Below are 26,215 nucleotides of genomic sequence, written 5' to 3' on the forward strand. Positions count from 1 at the left end.
ATTGAATCACCATGTGGAAAGTTACAAAGTTCTCAGGTTTATGTCTCAGTTATACAATATTCAAACACCCATTCATTCACCAGTGCCCATATTCCACCACCAAAAACCCAAGTATACCCTCCGCCTCCGCCCCCCCACCCCCAACTGTATAACTGATGAATTTCACTTCATTTTCTCTTTACCTTGATTACGTTCCATATTTCAACACAAAACTCACTATTGTTGTTGGAGTTTACCCCCAAGAAAGACAGCCCTACTACTAAGGAAGCATTTGATAATTAGTTTTCCATTAAAAGATTGTATGTTTTCAGTTTTTAGAAAAGGCCGCACAGTTCGGAGTTGTCCCAGTCTCGCATCCCGGAGCCATGTTAGTTGCTGCTCAGTGTCGCCGGGGCTCCATCTGGAGAAGGTGTGGTGGCTGCACCTCCTCCGTCCAGATCCCCGGTGTTGTTGGCCCGGTCTCGGGTCCGGAGCATTCCCCGGCTGCGTTGCTCACCAGAACGCCAGCTTCTTCTCTGTTGAATGTGGCAAGATGGTGCCGAGGGTGGGTCGAGGGCGTGACTTCCGGTGGCCGGGACCACCTGGAGGCTGGGCTGGCACCGCCCCACTCCAGTGCCCCCCTGCGGTTCGGAGTTGTCCCAGTCCCGAATCCCGGATCTGTGTTAGTTGCTGCTAAGTGTTGAATGTCAGCTGCCTTCTTCTTCCAAATATTTGTAGTTTCCAAGCACTGGCATCCTGTATAAGGAATTTTTAAGATGCTTATTAAGTCATCACCTTGGAAGTAATCTTTCCCAGGTCATAGGATCTAAAGAAGGCTGACATGGAAGTAAGAAAGTCTACCTCAAGCTGCTCATTTTATGTGTATAATTAGGTGCAGGGTTAAGTTGGTTTGATTTTTTTTGGGGGGGTGGACACACTCAATGGTGCACAGAGGTTACTCCCAATTATGCACTCAGGGATCACTCCTGTTAGTCTTGGGGGACTATGAGGTCCTCGGGTGCCTGGAATTAAACCCTGGTTGGCCATGTGCAAAGCAAGCACCCTAACCTCTGTATTATTGATCCAGTTTCTTAGGTATGGAGTTTAAATGCTCCATACCTAAATAAATACAGTGTTGTTCTCAACTGTTTTTATAGGAAAGAGCACCAAGCATTCAAAACAAAGCAGTAAATGAACTTCATCTAAATTTCAAAATACTGCATTTGAAAAGATAACTAATTTCAATGCACACCTTACAAAAGAAGATGTTTGAATGGTCTAGTTTCACATGAAAAATTGCTCAAAATTGATAGTTAGCAAGAAAATACAAGTTAAACTCACAACGAGGAGGCCAGAGCAATAGTACAGCAGGTAGGGCACTTGCTTTGCAAATGGCCAGCTTGGATTTAATCCCAGCACCACAAATAGTCCCTCAAACCTAGCGGGGAAATATTCCTGAGTGCAGAGCCACAAGTCCTTGTGGACTTCCAAACCAAACCAAACCAAAAATCCACAACGAGATGTCATGCCAAAAAATGACCAAAAAGGAAGAAGTTAAATTTAAAATATTAACAGCACCAAGTATTGGTTAAGCATAAGAAGTAACCTGCATTCTCAGACATTGTGGCTGAATATAAATGAGCACGTTCATCCTGAGAATGAGATAGCATTTTTTATGAAACCACATAATCACCTAATTTATAACCAGGAATTCCATATGTAAGTATTAGGAGTAAAGAAAACCATGTTCACACAAAGGGTTGTACCCAAATGCACATAGATCTTTTACTCACAACAGTCCCAGATTATAAACAGTGCAGATGTTTTACACAGAGTAATGAGTAAATGAGAGTATATTCAAATAATAGTATGAGTTCCCATATGAATTATGTATGATTTGTATATAAATATATGTTCAATAGAAAGGACAATTTCTAAAAGCATACTGAATGCAAGGAAGTGTACAATGATTTCCTCATATCAAGTTCTACAATGGGCAAATGAATGTATGTTGGAAATGATGTTTGAATAGTGGTACTTCTGGAAAAGGCCATGAGAAAACTTTGACAGTAATATTTTGTTTTAGTTCAGACCTCTTTAACAAAAATACCACACACTTCAATATTGAAACAACACAATGATTTCACACCACTCTAAACACCAACATTAGGGCCAGGGCTAACGAAGTGTCCTAGGAAGACAAGTCTAGTGACTGTTGTCTTTACTATGTCCATACAACAAGGACACTGATCCCAATGAGTAGGGTCTTGCCCTCATGTCTTAATTATACCCTACAGGTGCCACCTCTAAATACTACCACTTTGGAGACTGGGCTTTAAAGCAGGAATTCCGTGTGAACATAAGCATTCCGTCTAGAGCTTGTCTTGATGAAATTAAACTCCCATAAAACCTTGCAAATGTGAAACTCAGTGAACAAACTCTTAAGATCTGTCTGTCTCAATATATGCAAATTTATCTCCAAAGGAAACCAAAGCACTAAACTGTTGGGGAAAAACAATTGTATGTATGGGTTGGAGAGAAGCAGAACCAGCTTCACTGGCACCACAGGGTCACCAGAGCAGTGATGAGTATAGCTCTGGAGGCTTCCCGATGTGACCATCTCAGCGCCTGAGCAATCCTGCATTCTTGGACCCTCACATTGAATTACTGGACAAATTAGGTGTGTACATGAATTACAGGACAGATATACAGAAATGTATCCCTGTATCTTACATGTAGATAATTTGACAGTGAGTTCAGAAAACAGTATGTTCTGAGCACTGCAGGACAATCATAAGCAAATTCTTTAAGATGTATGCCAAGAAGCAACCCCCACATTGCATAATTTAGGTACAGACTACACCTGTAACATGATTACAGCTCCTTTTTTTCTGCATATCACAGCCCAACTAAATGCACATTCTAAACAGGTTAATGACAGTAAACTTTTTTTTTTGCTTATAAGGTCACACCCAGCGTTACACAGGGGTTACTTCTGGCTCATGCACTCAGGAATTACTCCTGGCAGGACCATATGGGATGCTGGGAATTGAACCCAGGTCAGATGTCTGCAAGGCAAACGACCTACCCGCTGTGCTCTCTCCATCCCCAATGACAGTAAACTTTAACCATTTTAAATATAACCCCCCAAAAAAATCATTGAAACTTTGGTATAAATATGGGAAAAAATTCTGTTGCCAAGTATTAAAATCCCATTATTGAGTCCTTTCAAATCACCTATGTTTAATTTCTTGCAACGTTCTCAGAGGGCTATGCTGTGAAGTTTGAGGCAGAAGGTTTTCAGGGCTCACATCAAGTTAATGAGGGCCGGGTCAAGGTGCCTTATTTATAAAGTAAGGGATAAAAGTACAGAAAAATTAGATGAGTTTTTCTTAAGTCAAGACTCAGGGACAACTTCATGAACATGAAACCTGTGTTTGTGCTGAGGGTTCACCGGTGTGCTTAGAATTTGTGGTCTTTGCACATTCTTAATCATTTTGTCATTGAATTTATGCTTTGAAAGTGAAGTCTGAGGGGACACCGGGCCATGTGCCAATGTGGATGGGGGCCGCTCAGCTAGAAGAAGCACAGCCCCTTATCAGCTGCCACCTTATCAACGTGACCTCCTCATCCTATGACCTGGGCCATGGCCATTTGCACAAGGAGATTCCCTTGGATCGTTGCTGTCAACCCTCTGGATAGCCTGAACACATACATAGGAAGGGCTGCGGCCTGGGGAAGGGCAAGGGGGCAGAGGTCTCTGTCCTGGGCTAACAGCGGTACGTGTTGTTTAGAAGATGATAAGAATGATTTGCCTGGTTTATAATGCAGGAATAAATTTCCACAACCCCGCCTCCATAAAAAGGATTCATAGTCACAGGTTAGACACGTGAACTAGCAGGAGGAAGAGATTCATTTCCCCGGCCCATTTAGGACGGGCATTTTCATTTTACTCTGTACCCTGAAAATTCCGTAACCATTCCCACACAGATTAGACTTTGAAGTCGGTATTACTTCAAAGCTTCAAGTTTTGAATGTTGATGGCATTATATCAAGTCCTAGAAAAGACACAGAAAAGAATAGTTATTTCTTCCAACTTGGAAGCTTGCACTGACAAATAAATCACAATCGCTATCCTTCATGTAAAATAGAAAGAGCCAAGGAATCAGTGAAAATCAAGTTGCAAAACAGCATGACAAACTAGGCAGAGAGTACCATGAAAAAATAGGAGTGGAGAGTTTCAGCGAAGTTTGAAGGTCAGGAAAGATTTGCAGTACGTGTTGATTTGTTAGGTGTAGTCTAACTGATGAGCTGTGCAGAGCTAATGAAGAGTATAGGGGTAACAAATATCAAGCATTGGTGCGATAGAGCATGTTTGAGAAACACAAGTAGTTTATCATGTCTCCAGCCTGGAAATGACAGATGGCTTCTAGGGCAAGACTGATAACTGAAGAAGCTGGACAAATGACAGATACCAGATGATTAAAAGTTTTTGAGACAGAGGTGGAGTTAGAGATTACCAATACCTTTTAATGGAGCAAGTGATACCATAAGATTTATATCTGCAAAATATCATTAAAGTACCAGGACAATAATAATGTAAATTCACTACCTATTTGTATCTTCTCCAAAACCATGAAATGGCAGAAAGGCAGGTTTGTATTCCTTTCTAGTAGAATAAACTCCAAATAACATTAAAACTCACACAAAAACCATTTCACTGGTAGATCTAAGATTTTGAAGAATTTCTAGAGGGCAGAAAACATAAGAGTGAATGGACTTTCTTGTTTCTATGACATATTTCAGGGAAATTACTGCAGACATTGGAACCACCTGAAGGAACTCCAAATTGAGAATCAAAAGGACTGAAGAAGAAGCATCCTGGAGCTCCATGAGGGGCTGTAGACTCGATCCTCTCATTTCTGCCCTTCCAAATTTGGGGCTGAACTAGAATGGCACTGAAGTGTACACAGGGACTAGAGGCCCTGCAACCAGAAAAGGGAAGAGGAGGTAAGAAACATGCTGGCCCCTTGCTCAGACAGGATGATTATTTCCTGACTTATGTCACTATAGACTTCGTTAATATGTCCAAAAAGTAGGATTTCTTCCCTTTACCATGGAATGTATAAAATGTATATAAAATGCACATATGCATTACACATAATATTTTCTTTACTCCACGGCAGAGCCTGGCAAGTTCCTTTTACTCACTAGTTTATTATTCAAGGACACATGATTTGTTTTCATATCTCAGCTACTAAAGCTTCAATGAACACAGTTTGAAGATACCTCTTGGCTACGAAGGCTTCAATGAACCCAGGGTTGCAGATAAGTTCTGGGTCAGAGTGCTATAATACAGCAGGGAAGGTGCTTGCCATGGTTTTGTTTGTTCTGTTTTGCTATGTTTTTTAAACAATCCAGGAATTAGTCCTTGTGGTGATTGGAGGATCATATCAGATATCAGAGATTAACCTGTGTGCAAAACAAGTGCCCTACCCCCTGTATTCTCTCTGGCCCTCAAAGTACTTGCCTTTTATGTAGCCAATCTGGGTTTGATCGCTGGAACCAAATATGGTCCCTGGAGCTAAAGGTGATCCCCGAGCCCAGAGCCAGGAGTAAACCCTGAGCAGTGTCGTGAATAGCCCACAAACCAAAATGCATTTAAAAAATTAAAATTTAAAGTAAAAATCAAAACACTGAATATCTTTACACATACACAATCCCAGCAATGGAATTGCTGAATTATCTGCCAATCCAATGTCTCATTTTGTTCTTTAAGCAATGACCATACTGTTTTCCATGAAACCCAAAAGTCAAAATATGATGTTGAATACTTGAGGACTGCTGAGGGTAGATCTTAAGCATCCCTGCACAAAAATACAGTATCAATGTGTACCAGGTAAGGTGGTAGATGTGTTAATGACCTTGGCCTTAGCATGAAGCTACAGTTAGGCATTAAAACATAATACTATATACTTAACCCATGCATTTGTAAATTATCCCTCCAAAAATGTTGAAAACAAAAGGACATGACTCTTAGTAACTAACGGTGCACTTTTGCCACATTCACCCAGAACCCGGTACTAATAGCTCTAAAGGAGAGAAGCCCGAGTTTCAATTTCCCACTTACAGGAGTTTCTCCTCCTTTAGACTCCCAATCACACCCTACCCACTGTGCTATCACTCCAGTTAGAGATATCTAGAGATATGTATTTATATATGATATACACATCCATATATATGCACATCACTATATATGATATACACATCCATCCCTCTCGATGGTTCACTGCCTCATCGTGGCGAGGGGGTGGCAACAGTGCCAACCAGCAAAGAGGGAATGAACCAACAGCTGCTGCCCAGAGATGCAGGCAGGTGCAGGGTTGGACTTCTCTCATAGACTGTGTCCTTCTGGCCGGTACTTTCTGTACGTGAGCAGCACGTCCATACACAAGGTGTGTGGCATGTTTGTCAGCATGCAGATCGTTACATCATGCCAACAGCATGGCAGAGCCTGGTAAGATACCCATGGCGTATTTGATATGTCAAAAACAGTATCAAAAATGGACCTTCCGGGGCTGGAGCGATAGCACAGCGGGTAGGGCGTTTGCCTTGCACGCGGCCGACCCAGGTTCGAATCCCAGCGTCCCATATGGTCCCCTGAGCACTGCCAGGAGTAATTCCTGAGTGTAGAACCAGGAGAAACCCCTGTGCATCGCCGGGTGTGACCCAAAAAGCAAAAAAAAAAAAAAATGGACCTTCCTTTGACCCTGGAAGAGCTCCCAATATGGCAGCGTTGAGAAGGGTGAGCTAGGAGAGGCTGCTAAAATCTCAAGACCGAACTAGGCTGCCAAAAGGAAGAATGACTAAAATGACTGTCTGAACTTTTAATGCATGTCGGATGGCATTTGGAAGCTTCCATTGAGGACGTGGTGGTGCAAGTGCAGAAGATCAAGTACGATGCCATTGGATTGACCGAGACGAGAAGGCATCGATCACATCACGCTCTTTTCAACACTGGAGAAGAACTGATCCTCAGAATGTGCAACAGTAGAGGCATTGGTGGTGTTGGTGTCCTCATCAACATGAACTTGGCCATGAGCATTGATTCGTTCGAAAGCCAAACAACCCAAATTGGATGCTTACATTTGAATAGATGTGGCTCCTTGCCGGCAGTGTCTATCTTTGTTGTCTACACACCAATATCCAACTAAAACCAAGAAATTGAGAAGTTCTACATGGAACTGAAAAAGTTCTATAAAGAAGATCACACCTTCTACAAGGCCATTGTCGGTGATTTTAATGCCAAGATAGGACCAGAAGGTCACCCAAAGAACTCCACATCAGGACGCACAGCCTAGAAAAAAGCGATCAGGATGAGAAACTGTCTGCGTTCATTATGTTGCCCAAGACCACCCATGGTAAATGGCAGTTCCAGAAGACCAAATCTAAACGTTGGAAATGGGACTCTCCTGGTGGACAGTTCCACAACAAAATTGACCACATAATATCCAATCAACATTTTTGCCTGACCAATGTTGCTGTTGTCCCAAAATTTCAAATGGGATCAGACCACCGTCTCCTTAATGCAAAATTCTACTTCACAGAGTGGGGAGAAAGGTCTGCAAAGTTCATGAGAAATGGACTAGTTCCTGACTTTCTATTTTCTCTCAATGGAACGAACATCTCCAAATGCAACAGCTATGCGTACCTGAGTCGAGAACTCAACATGTTGAAGGGCCTGGCACCTGAGCTGCGCAGGAGGAAGAGAGCGACGTGGAACGCCATCAAGAGCCTCGAAGAAGTTGTTAAGAGGACGAAGAACCTCCGGCTCCAGCACATCTTTTTGACTCCACCATTCATCCTGCACTAACATATGCCACAGAGGCCTGTGCCCTATGAAAACAGAATAAGAATGCTATTCAGGTTACCAAAGCGGAATCGAAAGAGCTATGCTCGGATTATCACATTTCACTCAAGTGAGAGAAAGAATCTGGAGTTCCAACCTCTGAGAACGATCGAGAATCAGGGATGCTGTCTCATTTGCCAAGGCGTTGAAAATCAGATGGGACTGATACATAATGTGATTTGGAGACGACTGCTAGACTAGAGTTGTTACCAACTGGATCCATGGGATATCAAAAGTATGCCTGGCCACCCACCAGTGAGATGATCAGACTTCTTCGTCAAGACCCTAAGCAAATGGTTTGAGGCTCTTCGTGTTCCTAGTATGAGCAGACGCCATTGGGCTATACTAGCACGCAACAGGTACAAATGAAGATGTTACTGGCACCTGCTCAAGCAAATCGATGAGCAACAGGATGACAGTGATACAAGTGATACACATCCATATATGTTGCATTCATAATTTTTGTTTAAAAGAGGTAAGGGAAAAAACCAAAGAATTAAATATAAAATAATGATTCTTTTGAGTGGAAGAGCCCTATCAATTTTTTTTTTTTTTTTGCTTTTTGGGTCACACCCGGCGATGCACAGGGATTACTCCTGGCTCTGCACTCAGGAATCACTCCTGGCGGTGCTCAGGGGACCAGATGGGATGCTGGGAATCAAACCCGAGTTGGCCGCGTGCAAGGCAAATGCCCTACCCACTGTGCTATTGCTCCAGCCCCTTCAATTCTTATTTTTCTTATATGTCATACCTTTATAAAATCTTTCTGACGGGGGCTGGGGTGATATCACAGCGGGTAGGGCGTTTGCCTTGCACGCGGCCGACCCGGGTTCGAATCCCAGCATCCCATATGGTCCCCTGGAGCACCGCCAGGGTGATTCCTGAGTGCATGAGCCAGGAGTGACCCCTGTGCATCGCCGGGTGTGACCCAAAAAGCAAAAAAAAAAAAAATCTTTCTGATAGTTGAATCAATACATTTATTAGAATATATTAATAAACTAAGTACTAACATAATTGGAAAGATAATTCTAAAAAATCATATTTAATCTAATGCCTTTGCGTTTAAAATACAATAGTAGTGTTCTATCACAAGAAATTTGCATAACCTTTTTGATAATTATATCTGCTAAAAGCAAATAAAGGTGATTATCATAATAACAAAGAAGAATAGCATCCAGTTGAGGTTAAATGGATTACAAGGGGCACTAATACTGAATACTAACTAGAGTCTAGGCCCCAACTTTTATATATAGTTTATCTAATGTAATCCTTATGCCAGCAGCAGTACAAGCCACTAGTCTCATTTGTAGAAGGAGGAAATTAAAGCTCAGATAATTGAAACAGCATCCCCAAGATTACCTAACTATGAGTAAAGTACTTTGTATTTAGCCCTAGGCCTATAGCACTTGAAAATGAGAAATAAAAAGTCATGCTTTTTAACACTCTACCACATTTCCCTGTATCATTGTCACTGTCATCTCGTTGCTCCTTGATTTGTTCGAGGGGGCACCAGTAATGTCTCCATTGTGAGACTTGTTGTTACTGTTTTTGGCATATTGAATATGCCATGGGGAGCTTGCTAGGCTCTGTCTCTACCACATTTATTAGGAATATATCATACATGAAATAATAATTTAGCTAATTATCTGGAGAGTATTTCTTGAGTAAATTATAATTTCAATATATTCTAGTTCATTAAACACACAAACACACACACGTTCTTTTGTGAACAATGTGAAAATAAAGGCTTGGGTAAGGAAAAGGAAGAAAGTTATCTGCTTAGAAATGATCATTAAGTCAGTATTTTGTAACTTCTCAACAATTTCTGAGACTTATCAGATTCAACAAGTCTAGTTGCTTCATACCACCTGAACCCCAGAAAGCATTTCTGAACATATTTAGAAACTCAATCTGAAAGTATCTTAGAAAATTAGCCAGAGAATTCCTCCACAAGCTTTAAAGGAAGACTGGGTGTGTGACATTCTTTAGGGAGGTGTCCATCCCTCTTGCCTAATCCTTTTCACCCCACCCTTGTGGTTACAGGTATAATGACTAAAGCTCTTCAGGCTCTCAATACCATGAATCTTCATGTAAATAGCACAGAGCTTAGCAAAAACAAATAGAGTTCTTGGATATTCCTTTAGAAATGCTGCTATTATCTCTGTAGGATTTGCTGATTTGCTCTTCACTTTTCTTACTCAAAGATATACATTATTTGAAATACAGGATCCACTAGTGAGCTCAGTGATATGTTCTTAATGGCAAGAATGAGAACTATGACTAGGTTTTCTGTCATGTTGGATAGAAATTGTAAAGTCCTCTGTAACTTAATTGCAGTGTTCCTTGATCTAGTCTTATTACTTGGAGTGGAGGGTTCTTTTTTATATGTTTTGTTTCATTTGGGGGGTCCATACCCTGTGGAGCCCAGGACTTACTTCTGGCTCTGCACTCAGGAATTACACCTGGTGGTACTCCAAGGAATATATGGGATGCTGGGCATCAGATCCCAGCTAGTCTGCCACGAGCAAGTCAAATGCCCTAACTGACATACTATCTATCTGGCCCTGAAGTCAAAGGTTCTTAAACCATTTGAATAATACAATAAAACAATTCTAAAGATCTGTATAACTGTGATTGCCTTGGATAAGCTGTCAGCCAATCCGGGAGTTTTTATTCTAAGGGAAATAACTTTTTAATATGTTTGCAATTATATCATTTGTGACATTGTATCTATTATACTTCATATACAGACTATATATTTTGCTTTGGGGCCACACCCAGCAGTACTCAGGGTTTGCTCCTGGATCTGTGCTCTGAGGTCACTCTTTGTGGGCTCAAGGAACTGTGTGAGGTGTCAGGGATAGAACCCATACCGGTGAGTGCAAGACAAGCACCCTGCTTACTTTGTTATCACTCTGGCCTCCATAGTAGGGATGTATCCAAGTGTAATCACAATCTGTATTTTTAAAACTATGGTGCATACTATTTGGAGTTAAAATATAATTATACCCCATAGATGTTTATTGCTGTGTTAATTATCAATGTTAATTCATATCCTGAATACCCTGAACTAGATATTCATGGTAGAATGAAAGGATGAAGTTGGATTTTAGAAATTTTCCTTTTATGCCTTAAATGTCTGTGAATATTTTCTATTATTTTATCATGCTGGTAGGACAGAGTTTATAACGCTCATGACATCCCTGAGTGAACTCATTTAACACAGATGAATTCCACAAGTAGCTAGGAAGTGGCAGTCCCCATTGATAAGCTTCCCCAGTTCCACAAAAGGGAGCCATAACATTCCCATTAACTTTGTTTGCAGCAGTGATTAATGATAAAGGGGAGAGACCAATCCAAGTTAATATAGATAGCGAGCTGTTATTTTCCTCATCCTACAAAATTTGGCTATCGTTGGATAAACATTCCCTTCTGCAAAAGCCTTTCTTCTCCCTTCACACTGGTATGCCAGCAATGCAGGGCTCCCTCTATAGAAGGATATAGAATCTATCCTTGCCTGACCTAGAGCCTGTAGCCTTCAAAGCTAGTATTCCATCAACACTATTATCACCGCAATGTCCCCAAAACCCACTTTCAATTTCCCAATATCATTGCTCGCACAGCTTTCCAATTTCCCAAGGATAAGAGCCAAACAGGGACTTGACTGTAAGCAGTCAGCGGAGGTAGTGAGCATGTGGTGGTCTGAGAATTGCACGTAGGGGAGCAGAACTGTGGTCGGACAAGGCAGAGGATCTCTGAGGAAACTTCCTGCTCTGAAGCTGAGTTTAACTTTCAACCTTGAGAACTCAGAAGTCAGATCCGGTGAATCCAACAAAAATAGGCTGATTCAAATGAGTCAATTAGAACACCATTCATCTGTCTTCAATGCATTAATTTCCAGGGAGAAATAGGATTATGATAAAAGTATAAAGCTCGTATTATCATTAGTTAAATTGCTTCCTTTCATCTGACTTACATGGGGAGAAAAAAACTATCAGAATTTTCTTAAATTTCTTAAATTCATAAAGAGCTGGCATGGCTGTTAAACTATATAAAATTCTCAATAGAGAATCTCAGCTTAGCAAGAATTTCAGCATTCAATGATGTAGCTGTTTGCAAGGCTCCCTGTAAATTTTGCTGAGGCATAAAACTTGAATTATACTTGGCTGAGCAATTGTTTTCTGGTTGGTAGAGTGCATAGAATGTTGCCAAGGCACAATTCGACTAATGGAGGATCCCTAGGCAAATAAAAGCTTTCAAAATGTTCATTGTCAGTTAGGAAAAATAATTCCAAATATAAACCAAGTCTATGAGGGAAGGACAAGGCAGAAGATAATCTCAAAAACTAGGTCCTTCTAGCTGACTGAAAGTTACCTTAAAAAGAGTAGAGCATCAAGACTAATAAATCCCTTAATTCTTAGCTTTATGACAGCCATTATGTCCCTGTCAACCAAAAATAAATAAATAAAGTTATGGAAACGCCACCAGTAAGGACCAGCTTGATAAACTGATAGAGCAGTCGCTTTGTTGAGTGTCCTGTGGCCTCTCTTCCCACCTACCCTGCCATTTAAGGATTTGATATCTATTCTCAAATAGGTATTCATATTTGCAAAAAAAAAAATAGGAAAGAACAGAATATGTTTCGCATAAAGGGAATTTTACCCAGAAGATTAACTACTGAAAATATAGAATTGAAAATATATACCTCACTCAAATACACATTAGCGTTACTCTTGCAGTTTACCTCATTTGATTACTTCACAGGTCAAAAAAAAAGAGGTTGGCTTTCTGAAGGTGTAGAGTAGAACAAGTCATTGCATGCATGCAGCCCACTCACGGTTACTTCTTTCTAAGGCAATATCAGGCACAAGTGTCAGAAGTTGGAAATGGGTTTTTATGCCCATTATCTTCACATGCTTATTCATACATATGGAAATCTCCTTAGCCACTGCCAAAAGGCTTTTTAAAATTGTGTTGTAATGCATGGTTGCTTGGAGACATTTTAATTTCAAAATAAATAGTTCTGCCTTGTTCAAAATGTGTACAAATTGCATTAAACATAGATACTTGGCATACTGCATACCTCTCAGGTTGACCGTGCAAGGCCTATTTCAAATTCATTGTTGGCAAAACTAAAGTTCTTCATTAATTCCTTTAAAAGTGACATGTTAGAAGTATGCATGTTATTGTCCACCACCCCAAAATGAAAACCAGAAAACTGTTAAAAACTCTTTTGCCCAACAACATTTTAAGATTTCTAAGCAAGTGATGATTATGGGGAAATCTTTCATGTTCTTTCAAGCAATTGGCATTACCACTAATAATAGCTTAGAATTAGTTTGCCTCTGCATCACTGTAAAAATTCCTTACCCAAAAAGCCCTGTACGTATTGGACATGTTGGCTGTCTTAACAAACAGAAATAGATTATAAAGTAAACATGGAATGTCTCAGGGAAGTTAACCTGCGTCAGTCTGGAAAAGGTACCTGATTACACAGATGCTGATTTCCCCAAAAGAAAATAACAATTTAAATATTTTGAATCAATTTTTAGTTTAGTACAAATATCAGGGGACAACATGGGACATATGAATGTCAGTACTGCAAAGTAAATCAAGCTAGAGAGATGCTATCCAACCTTTGCAATATCCCTTCCAGCATTGTGTATCTCACAGAGGTGGAAAGTGGATTAAGGCTCTCCTACTTACCCAGGTGATGACAATTTGTCTTGACATCCAGCGAGATTTTCAGTTTTGATGTTTCTGTGTCATACCACCTGAGTTATCTTGTCACTTTTGTCCACTGCTTTCTTGAAATGGTTGGGGAGGGATTCATAAAGACATACAAATTTCAAACATGAGTTCCCTATTTACTATGGATGTTTCTCTCTCACTCCCAATAAAATATAAATCTCAAGTAGAACAAAAATATGAGTAGTCCTATGTAGCTCTGAACAATGGTCCCATTTTGTTAGACTTTAAAATGTCCTAAATAGTTATGAAATCGTTGGTTGATTCAGGAGCCAAATATACATATCTTTAAAACAGATAAGACACATCTATTTGTGAGTAAGTCGGCCTGACTAGCGGAGATTTTATCTGAAAGGTTCACCCATGGTTAACTGAAAATAGGACCTGTGATTTTTTTGCTTTGTTGACTTTCTTTTCCTATTTTTATGCAATATTCTAAACATTTTCATGTTTTCTCTTTGTCCAAAAGAGTTTAAAAATGCATGTTTTACCAGTGTGTTTCTAATAAGCTGATTTTAATTAGATTCAAGATTTTTAATCATTTTTAGTCATTTAGACCATTTTTATGTTTTAGGTCATACCTTTACTTTTATTTGTTAGACTGAAATTCATCGTTCAAACCAAGCTACATGCAAATACTAAAGTTTATGTAATATAAACTCCTTTTAGGTTTTATAATATCTTATTTCAAATCCATTTTCACTTTAACTTTGAGCTTTCAATAATTTTAGGATTTCAACTTCATTACTGTCTTGTTATCTCTATGCATGACAATCATAAGGAAGCTAGGTGACAAGGACTGTGTGTGGGGGGTGAGTCTGTAACAGGACCAGCCTCTAGAGGCAGCCGACCAGTCTCAACTGTCTCTGTGATGCTGCATAAGGTGCTGAATGTCTCTGAGGCCTCAGGCCCCTCCGCTGTTAGTGTGGAGCATCATGAATGCTGTGTCCATGAAAGAGAATTTCCAGGACTCATAATCTTAACAAGATTAAAAAATGTACTATGTAAAAATATTAAAAATATGTTGTTCTCTTTTGGGTCACTCCAGGCTATGCTTAGAGGCTAGTCTTGTGAGTGTGTGTGTGTGTGTGTGTGAGAGAGAGAGAGAGAGACAGACAGAGACAGAGACAGAGACAGAGACAGAGAGAAATAGACAGAGAGAGAGAGAGAGAGAGAGGGGATTTATTTATTTATTTATTATTGAAACACCATAAGACACATGGTTACAAAGCTGTTCATGATTGGGTTTCAGTCATACAATGTTCCATCACCTGTTCCTTCAACCAGTGTACATTTTCCACCACCAATATCCTCAGTTTCCCTCCTTCCACTTTCCTCCCACTGACCTCAATGGCAGGCAGTCTCTTTCTCCTCCTCCTCCTCCTCTTCCTCCTCTTCCTCCTCCTCTTCCTCCTCCTCCTCCTTCTCTTCCTCCTCCTCTTTCTCCTCCTCTTTCTCCTCCTCTTCCTCCTCCTCTTCCTCCTCCTCTTCCTCCTCCTCCTTCTTCTCCTTCTCCTCCTCCTCCTCCTTCTTCTTCTTCTTCTTCTTCTTCTTCTTCTTCTTCTTCTTCTTCTTCTTCTTCTTCTTCTTCTTCTTCTTCTTCTTCTTCTTCTTCTTCTTCTTCTTCTTCTTCTTCTTCTTCTCTTCTTCTTCTCCTTATTCTTTTCCTTATTCTTCTTCTTTTCCTTTTCCTTCTTCTTCTTCTTCTCCTTCTCCTCTTCTTCCTCCTTCTTCTTTCTCTCTGTCTCTCTGTCTCTCTCTGTCTCTCTGTCTCTCTCTGCCTCTGTCTCTCTCAGCATTATGGTTTACAATATGGGCGCTGAAAGGTTATCATGTTTGTCCCTTTACCTATGTTCAGCACTCAGTTCTTATTCACAGTGATCATTTCCATCATCCTAGCTGCTCTCCCTCACACCATTGTGGCAAGTTTCCAACAGTGGACCATTACTCCTGGCCCTTGTTTCTACTGTCCTTGAGTATTAGTCTTATGCTATGTTGTTTTATATTGCACAAATGAGATTGGTTCCATGGGTCACTCCCAGAAGTACTCAGGGGATTATGTGGTGTACGGGATTGGACCTAGGCTTCTGTGTGCTGCAGTGTTCAGCCCATTGAACCATCTCTTTAATTTCAAGGAAAACATCTTTTGGATAATGCTTGATTAAACTCATGGATTAAAAAATTGAAAGTTGAGCTGATTTCTTCATTGCAGACTTGATATTTTCACATAAAATAAGACTCTCCAGAGGAAGTGTGAAGTATAGCATTAACCAGACTCATTTGGAAACCCTCGGAACATAATATTCAGAAGTTTATCTTTTCTCAAATGTTGCTAGGGTAACTAAGCACCATCATGTACATTTAATTCTTAGCTGAGAACATAATAAGACTTATTATTCACTGACCACTTCCATGTTCTGGGTACTAACTTGTCTCTACAATGAATCATTGTGGTCACTTTAGAGGGAAGTGTGCATAGTCTGATTCTACAGGTGATGAGACTGAAACATGGAGAAGCTGATCAGCTGCCCAGGGTCACAAGGTGAGAAAGATACTGGGGGTTTCTAATTTTGCAGTCTGTCTGACCAAACAGAGAAGAGTGTGGTTCCCTAGACCCTTGTTTCCTTAGCTAGACTGGGTTAAATATTATTATGCCAGCTCTTGGCAAAGTAGACATCACATTAAAAGTCCCACAAAGAGTATTATCTTTCTATATCACTTTTCCATCATCCGAGCCACACACGAGCCAAGTCCCACAGAACCCGGTAATATGGAACTTTGTGATCTTGGACTCTGGGCTCAATGGGACCCGGGGGGCAGAGATCCTCTGCCTGCCTCCCCCAGTATCCAGCGACCTGGGGGTCACACCCATAAGCCACCTCCTACCAGCACCAGATAATCTCCTCATCAGCCACCCTCCAGAACTCATGGCTGCTTCTCCCAGAGGGAGCATATAATGAGGCCCGCATAACCATGCCACCAGACTCCGAGCCAGGCTGTTTTCACTCGGGGCACCCCAGAGGCGGGTGGGTGAGAGCCCTCTCTGCCCCAAGGGACCCAGCCCTGGAAGCTGATCTTCACTACCCGACCGCCACCATGCTCCAGACTGCTTTCCACATGCTCGGGCCAAGCCTGACACGAGTGAAAATATTCCTGACCTGTGCGGCCGCTTTGAGGCTGCTTCCTGGCTGCATGACACATCATCATAGAGGAAAATAAATATATATGCCTCTCGGAGAGCCCGGCAAGCTACCAAGAGTATCCTGCCCACAAGGCAGAGCCTGGCAAGCTCCCTGAGGCGTATTCGATATGCCAAAAACAATAACAATAACAGGCCTCATTCCCCTGACCCTGAAAGAAGCCTCCAATTGTTGGATGAGTAAGGAGAGGCTGCTAAAATCTCAAGGCTGCGATGAATGGAGACATTACTGGCACCCACTGGAGAAAATCGATAAATCGATACAGGATGACAGTGATACAGTGATCACTTCTCTAGGGAAGGTGTTACATCCTTCCAAGCCCCACATATATCCCGCCATTATTCCCAGCATCAGAGCTTAGTAAGTAATTCTTTTTTTTTTTTTTTTTTGCTTTTTGGGTCACACCTAGCGATGCACAGGGGTTACTCCTGGCTCTGCACTCAGGAATTACCCCTGGCTGTGCTCAGGGGACCATATGGGATGCTGGGATTTGAACCCGGGTCGGCCGCATGCAAGGCAAACGCCCTACCCGCTGTGCTATCTCTCCAGCCCAGTAAGTAATTCTTATACTTACTAAGCTAACCACTGTAGTGTCCAAAAGAAGGAGTAGAGAAAAGAAACAGATAGATCCTTTAAGGATGAGCATGGGAAATGTGTCTGTGTGTGTTTGTGGTTTTATTTATTTATTTATTTTGCTTTTTGGGTCACATGCAGCGATGCACAGGGGTTACTTACTCCTGGTTCTGCACTCAGGAATTACCCTTGGCGGTGCTCAGGGGACCATATAGGGTGCAGGGAATCGAACTCTAGTCAACCGCATGCAAGGCAAATGCCCTACCCGCTGTGCTATTGCTCCAGCCCCAAAATATAATATAATTTAAAGGAAGAGAGGGAAGAAACTGTAATGTCATCTGGGGACAGAGCCCCAGAATAAAGAAAAGTGAATGGAGAATAAAGTTCCGGAAAGGTATATGTAATGTGCTGGAGGAGATATCTGGGGCAGGATGGGTGTGTGCTCTGGGACACGTTTTCTCTTCACTCTTTTCCAAATTTGACTTTAAGGTAATGGCTCTCTGTACAGCTTATTTCCTTGTCCTGCTTCCTACGCTTTTTGTATATAAAAAGAACTGAGATTATTCACTTACTTAGAGGTAAGAGAACATTAGTGAGAGTATAATTCTTAAATGAGTATGCATAATCTATACAGTGCAATACAAATTTGTAATTTTTAAAATGTGCCTACACGGGAGACTTTCTGGTAAGAACGGAGATATCTCCTAACTTGTTAAAGTTGATGAAAGTAGACATTATTTATGGAGATACTTGCACACTGTTAAGCAAGGATAAACATAAGGGAATTTTTACATATTTTTAAAAAGCAACATCCTGGATCCAGAGGGTAGCTCACATGGAAGAGAACATGCCTAGCGTGTATAATTCTAAATACCTGTTTCTGGTCCCTGGCACACATAGTCCCCTGAGCACTGCCAAGCCTGCTCCTGTTGCCCCCAAGCCCCAGCATGTGATGCTAATGAAAGATAAGTTTAAATTTGCATTTAAATTCCAGTAAGTTAAAAGTTTATCCCCACTTCATTATCTCTTAAACAGCTGCTTTCTTTGACACAATGTGAGATTTTATAGAACCCAGCCCAATTAAAGAAAACTAAAGGCATTTTCTTATACGTATTATACATCTTTATGTATATATATATGTAAATTATGAGCTTTCTACTAAGAAAGGTTGGAGCGATATCACAGCAGGTAGGGCATTTGCCTTGCATGTGGCCAACCCGGGTTCAATTCCTCCTTCCCGCTCCAAGAGCCCAGCAAGCTACCTAGAGTATCCCAGCCACACGGCAGAGCCTGTCAAGCTAGCGGTGGCATATTCAATATGTCAAAAACAGTAACAATAAGTCTCACAATGGAGATGTTACTGGTGCCCACTCGAGCAAATCGATGAACAATGGGATGACAGTGACAGTGCTACAGTGCTACTAAGAATCCTGCCCCCATCACACACACACACACACAAAGGGTGTTTTCTAATTTCATTCCTATTTTTAGGAAATCATAAATAATAAGTAAAACTATTTTCAAGGGTATTTTACTTGGAATTACTTATAATAAGCCTGACAAGCAACCTTGATGTGTCAATTACAATATACCCATATAAAATGGACCCATTTATAAAAAATGATTTTTCATAAACTTTTAGCAGCAGAGGAGCTCACTTAAAACTGAGAGAATAAAACCAGAAAGCAAAACTGTGGATAAAGATGGTCTAAAATTAGTGAAAAGTAAAATGCATACCAAAATGTTGTCACCTAATCTGAGATTGGGTATGGTGCATTATTTTGCACCTTGACACTATGTAATGATTGTAACAATGATACTTTCATCAAAGGTACTCTGTTACCTGGTTTTATAATTGTTGACATAATCACATATTACATATTCTTTTCTCTTGCCTGGTCAACAATGGATGACATCAGTGATAGCTTAGCAAACAAGGAAACTAATCAGTTGTCATGATTAAAAAGCTGAAGACCATGACCAGAAAAGAACCTTTGTATTATAACCTGAAGAATCTCTCAATGTGCTTATTTTGATATCAGTTTATGTTTGCAAGGCATGTTTTTCAGACATTCATGTCTTAAAAGACCCTCTTCTTTTCAGATCTCACTTTCCTCTCCTTTACAAAGCAGCTGAAGAAAATAGCTGTTTCCATGACACACACATACCTCTCTAATGACGTTTGCTTTAGAGCATCATGGGAAAGGTATGCCAAAGTACATTATAATTGGCCAGCTAGCCATTGTCCTTGAATTATAAAATATCTTTTAAGCAAATGTGCTCTGGTAAAAGCTGAGTAAGTCATTTACTTGAGCTTTTAAAATGAAGATCCTTCTAGTAGAGATAAGGGCCAGTATGATGGCTCCATGGCTTGGAAGTCAATCACATGTACTGGAGGAAAAGGTAGCTGGGATAGAGAAGGGACAACTAAGTAAATGATGGTTGGAGGGCTCACTTGAGATGGTAGATGTATGCTGAAAGTAGACTATGGACCAAACATGATGACCGCTTAGTGCCTGTATTGCAAGGCATCACACTCCAAAGGAGAGAGAGAGAGAGGAAGAGGGAATGTGCCTGCCACAGAGGCAGGGAGTGGGAAGGGGTAGGAGTGGTGGGAGGGATACTGGGAACATAAGTGGTAAAGGATGGGCACTGGTAGAGGGATGGGTACTCAAACAGTATATGACTGAAACGTAATCATGCCAGTTTGTAAGTCTGTAACTATCTCACAGGGATTCATTAAATTTAAAAAATTTAAAAAGAAAGAAAGAAAGAAAATGAAGACCCCTCTCAAAGCCACAGTGTATGGGTTATTCTAGTCATGGGGAGCATCTGAAGTGTGTTATTTTAGGATTTGTTGAAAATGACCTCTAATTTCCCAGGAAACTGGCCATTGCTTTATTTCACATTCATTGTCTAGAATGTTGTTGGGGTACAGTGGCTGCATTGAATGGCTAAGGACAAAATGCCTACACAATAAGCAACAATTTATATTCTGCCAACTTGTCAATTTTTACCACTTTCTGGAGTAATGACAAATGTATGTGAGTCTCCCCCTCCAGAAATAGAAGCGACAATGCAAGTCATCCAGCCAAGACCATGCAGTAGACAGTAATTTATATGTCTTTGACAGTATTTGCCGCATGCCTTCAAAAAAAATCTGCTATTCATTTCTTATCTAGCGAACTACAGAAATCGGAGTTTTGTTTCCTGTTATTGCAGTACTCTTGGAGTTAGAGAAATGCTCTTGATTTCCTTTCATAAAGTTTTCTTTCTGAAACAATCAGGATTGTAGTAAACACTGACCCAAAAAAGAGGGTTCAGTCATCAATTTCCAGTAATGCCTGTGCTTTGAATATTGTTTTGGTTGTTAAGATATGATGGTTTAATTAAAGTCATCAGGGTATTTCATGGCCTTCAATTGCTGGTGTATTCCCCCAAAGATTTCTCATATCCGGAGAACTTCCAGGTGCGCATGTCCAGAATTTCTGGCCCACTCCTTCCCAAGTCTAAATCAGTTAAGAAATGGCATAATGAAATCATATTGCAATAAATATCTCTGTAGTGACTTATACACTCTGAAAACGTAGAAGGACTTAGAACCATCCCTGCCGAATTTTTTGCTATTGGGGATGATGCTACAGGATCATATGTGTATTTTCCTTAGGCATCAATATGACTTTTAGTCTCTTAAATCTCTTTAATAATTGTAGCATTCCAACTCTAAGGCTCAGACCACCTCTTAAGACTTTTTTTACTTCCTTTGCCTTTGATGTGTCTTGGAGTTCCAACAGATTTCTAATCTGTTAGCTAGTTCCAAAAGCTGAGACTCCATTATGATTTACACTATTTGGTTGGGAGTTTTATTAGTTCCAACTGTCTTTCTCTCCCTCTGCTTAAAGTTGAGATTTTCTGTGCACACTGCAGCCAAACATTAACATTTTATTTTCAATTATCCCAGGAGCCAGTCTTGTCTTCTTTATGTTTTCACCAATCTTTCCTCTTTTTTCTTTGTGAATTCCTTACAATTTCACAATTCCATCCAAATGTTCCCTTATCCAAATGTGACCATATCTTTTCTAGCAGTGCACTTGATATGTACTTTCCTCTGTCAACATGAAACTCAAGTAATAGAAAAATATTAAAGATAAGGGCAATTTTACTGGGAAAAAATATTTCCTACACAGTTCTTCTTTTTGTGTTCCAAATTTACAATGTAAAACATTCCATCTGCAGTGAAACTCTAATTGCATTGTTAAAATTAGCTTTTCCCATCTACTTGTCTAACATTTTAAATAAAACCAAGTCTATCTTGCTACTACTGTTAAAATTATTCTTTCCCCTATATCTAGGCACTCAGGTCCTGACTGCCCTTCAAGAGTTGTCTTGGTAACCAATTTGGTAATCCATTGTTTCTACAAGTAAGGTCTTATTTAGACTTAAACTTTTAAGTTCAAGATATTATCTGGGTTCTTTTCACTCATGCATTCCCCACATGCAACCTTGGCCCTGGCACCCAGATACTTTGTATCACTATTTTGTTAGTGTGTTTCCATCTTTTAATTTGTACCCCCCCCATCACCTGTAACAATCTGCCCATTTTCCACTTTGACCCATCAGAGGGCTTGAGTGATAGCACAGCAGTAGGGTGTTTGCCTTGCACACGGACCACCCAGGTTAGATTCCTCTGCCCTTCTCGGAGAGCCTGGCAAGCTACTGAGAGTATCCCGCCCACATGGCAGAGCCTGGCAAGCTACCTGTAGTGTATTCGATATGCCCAAAACAGTAACAACCAGTCTCACCATGGAGATGTTACTGGTGTCCGCTCAAGCAAATTGATGATCAATGGGGTGACAGTGACAGTGACAGTGACCCATCAGAGAGGTGTTTGATCATTAGGTCCTGATCCTTGTCTCTCTTAAATCTGAATGCCAGCTGAGTCTTGGTTATGAGTTTTGCCTCTGTTATGGGATTTGCTTGTACTGGGAGACCTTGGCCAAGAGCCTCTGCATTTTGAATGTCAGTTTATCTTTCTGTGAAAATAACCGGACTCTGATGAATAATGAAGGATCCCTCTTGAGAATGTGTGTGCTTTCTTCACAAAGTCTGTGACTCTAAACTTAGCTTTGCCCTTGATAGACAGAGGAGTTGCTTGTCTTCATGGGGTATGATGGCCTTAGAAGTTTCCCAATGATGAGCCATGGCTCCCCATCATTAAACTCTTTGAAGGCAATGCTGAGCTTCCCAAATGTTAATCTGTAGTGAGAGACATTTTTGGATAAAATATAAAATGATCCAAATCAACTAATCTAAGAGAATAAATGCTCCTTCCATATTTAATAAGTTATTAAAGAATAACTTATTAGGGTGATTCCAAGTCCTCATTTTGTTGAAAACTCCAATCAAGGAATAGACTCTTGGATCATTCATTTGACTGGCTACAAGGATCAATTTGGCGATGTGCACGTGATCCAACCCAAAGCTAACTAGAGTCATCTCTTGACTCTTGCACAAAACGGCATCTTTCTTCCTAAGATAACAAGTATGAAGATCTACCTAGACTTAGGGTAGCTGCAAACAATTTGTGAAAGGAAGTGTAGAACAGGGATATGCATGGCTGAAGGCAACCATCGTCTGCATAGCTTTTCATAGTTTGCCTCTATTTCTTCAATTAAGTTTAGATGGATTTCAGATCTTATCTGTTATATAGAAGTCTTAAAAATGTAGTTTTGGACACAAGGGTGCTTCATTTTGTTAACTTTTGCTTTTGGAAAATTTACCCAATATCCATGGAACCTAGAGAACATTCTAGATCAACTTGCTTTTTATCTGTTTCTCTAATATATTGCCAGTTTGGGGCTCTCTGAGGGGAGAAAATAGGGAGCAGAAAGGAGAAAAATGGGTCTCTCTCTGGGGACCTCTTTCCATTGGCAGCTGTCTGATTTAAGTATGAAAAAAGCTCTATTCAACTCATCTCTGAAGAAATTTAGAAAGCTGGCCATGTGTAAAACTCATGACAAGGATTAGAAACGGACTGTTATTTTTTTATTATTATTCTGCTCTTCTCGAATTATTTATATTTCACAGAAAATTGACAGTAGAGATATTTTCTCCTTATTAAGTGCCAAACCATTGCCTGGAATGTGCTAAGCAAGCTCATCGGAGGCCGCCTTCCAAAGGCCATGGAGTCATTCTCTGTGAAAAGACCCTGTGGCAATAGAGTTGAAAGTCAGAGCCACTCTTTCCCCACAGAAACAGTCTTTTGAGAAGCCCGGGAAAACACAGGTCCAGGGTGCAGTGGCTTGATAGGTTGAAATCTGCAAGATCAAGCCTCTGGACCGGAACCATTTGGTGATTCTTTACTGGCTGTTTCACCCCAGAAAGGAGTCTAAAGAAAAACCATTATTCTCACATCAGGGAGTTCTTAACTTCTTATCCAATATCAAAACTTACAAGAAAAAAAGAGTGAAAACCCCTATGAAAAGGTCTATCATAGGGTCTAACATTAGGCTATTCTGTTTTACTTCTCAACTTCTAACATATGGCACTTTTCAAAGTTGGACAGATGAAATGACTAACATAGAGGAAGAAGGACAATTGTTTACTCCTGTTAGTATTGGACAGAAATTTGTTTACTGAATTTTTTAAAAAGAGTATCACGATGTCTCAGCAATGAGAAAAACTTCACTTGGAATGAAAAAAGAACAACTGCAATTCTGAAATCTAAGTCACAAAAACAGACTGCCACCAAAAATTAAACTTTATTGTAAAACGTATAAATATACCCTGAAGGATTCTAGCATTTAGGTAAGACCTTTGATTGCATCCGAAATTATCTAGGAACCTGCTAAAGATGTGATAATCAGAAAAAAAGGAAAATCAAAAGGAGAGAAAATGTTGGAACTTTCAGTAGTATAGTCAAGAACATTTTTCATTAAGAGAAAAAAATGTACTATCTAGAAAGCCAAAGCATGAGTTATAACAATCTGTGCTAATTGTACTTTGGTGTGTTCCCCTCCTCCTCCTCCTCCTCCTCCTCCTCCTCCTCCTCCTCCTCCTCCTCCTCCTCCTCCCTCTTTCTTCCTGCATTGTCCTGCACTGCTTACAACTTTGTTTGCAGCCCCAAATTAGGTTATATATATATATATATATATATATAAACACATATAAAATATATATTTGTGTATTTTATGTATACAGAGAGTCTCTTGCCCGCACACCTGGCTGTCTTCCTCGGGGCCCCTCGGAGGGGATGGGTTCCAGCTTCCCTCCCCACCCCGAGCAGAGCTCCCAGTGGCCGAAGACCACCGGAACCTAGCTACAGCCATGCTCGAGGCCCTTCTCCACATGTTCGGACAGGCCTCATGCATGAAGGTACCAGCAGAGGAACCCAGGTGTGTGTAATCCCATCAACGGCCAACATCCAGAGAGAGACTTAAAAGCAAGCTCTCAGAAGCGCGCAGCTGCTTTGCAGCCCCTTGATATCCTGTAGCCTACTTCTCCCTTTGGGAGAAACTGGCAAGCTTCTGAGAGTTTTCTGCCCACATGGACAGCCTTGCAAGCTTCCCATGGTGTATTCATATGCTAAATCCAGCAACAAGCTGGATCTCATTCCCCTGACCCTGAAAGAGCCCCCAGTGCGACGACATCATTGGGAGGGCCAAGTTGAGAGAGATTTCTAAGATCTCAGGGAAAAGACAAATGGAGAGGTTACTGAGCCCGCTTGAGAAATTAAAGATTAACGGGATTTCGTGATCGTGATGTATACAGCTTACAACTTTAACCCAAGACAATATCTTGCAGATGACTTTCTGGCCGTCTTCCATATTTCTTTCTCTTTCTTTTTCCATGTGAGAAGCATAGCCAGATGTGCTCAGGGATTACTCCTGGCTCTGTGCTCGGAATCATTCCTGGTAGCACCTGTGGAACCATATGGAGGTCCAGAGATTGAACTCAGACAGATTGCATTCAGGATAAGTTCCTTACCACTGAGTATCTATTTTGGCTCCCATTTTCTCTTTTAGAACCGGATTTTATAAAATGAATGCAATGAATGTATATATGCCAAAACTCCTGAAAAAGAGACTGTTGTTGATAGGATGGTATCTTCTCATTAAGCTACCAACCAGAGCGGAAACAATGGTGAATCAAACTATGGTTGACTAAGTATCGCCTTTTTAGAAAAGTCTGGAATCAGTAATCAACCCTCCCCTTAACATCAGTCTCCTTAAGGATAAACTAAAACAAAACTATGTTGCAAACTAGCATGGTCATAGAGATAAAAATTAGAGAACTATTGCATTATGCATAGCATTTTATCTGCATTTATTAAGAGGAGCGATGCATAGGCATTGCCTTGTTCTTTCACTGCTTTTTCCATTAGCCACAGAATTGACAATATCTGTATAAGATCTAGATATATTTTCTTCATCTCTGGATCATGTTGTGATTCTAAATCTTCAAATGGTGGTGTCCCCAGTTGTCTCACATTGCTATTAGACCTCTGGTTCTGAAAGCACATAAACAAAATCCAGATATTTTCCCAGCAGAGGAGGGTTGGAGATGGTCATGGAATTATAAATATATATATATACATATCTGACATATATACATACATATCTGTTTTAATAGAATATTTTATGCTACAGTACTGTCTGGTAAGATAACCTTGTGCTAATTTTTCTTGACAAGCAGAGGTAATGAAAGTTATGTTATTTGATTTTTGATTCTATTTCATGAAACAAATTTACCATGGTAGGCCCCTCAGATAAACCTATTTTCATAGCTCTCTGGTATATCTCATCAA

Source organism: Sorex araneus, chromosome 2 (genome assembly GCF_027595985.1).
Source record: "Sorex araneus isolate mSorAra2 chromosome 2, mSorAra2.pri, whole genome shotgun sequence".
Classification (NCBI taxonomy): domain Eukaryota; kingdom Metazoa; phylum Chordata; class Mammalia; order Eulipotyphla; family Soricidae; genus Sorex; species Sorex araneus.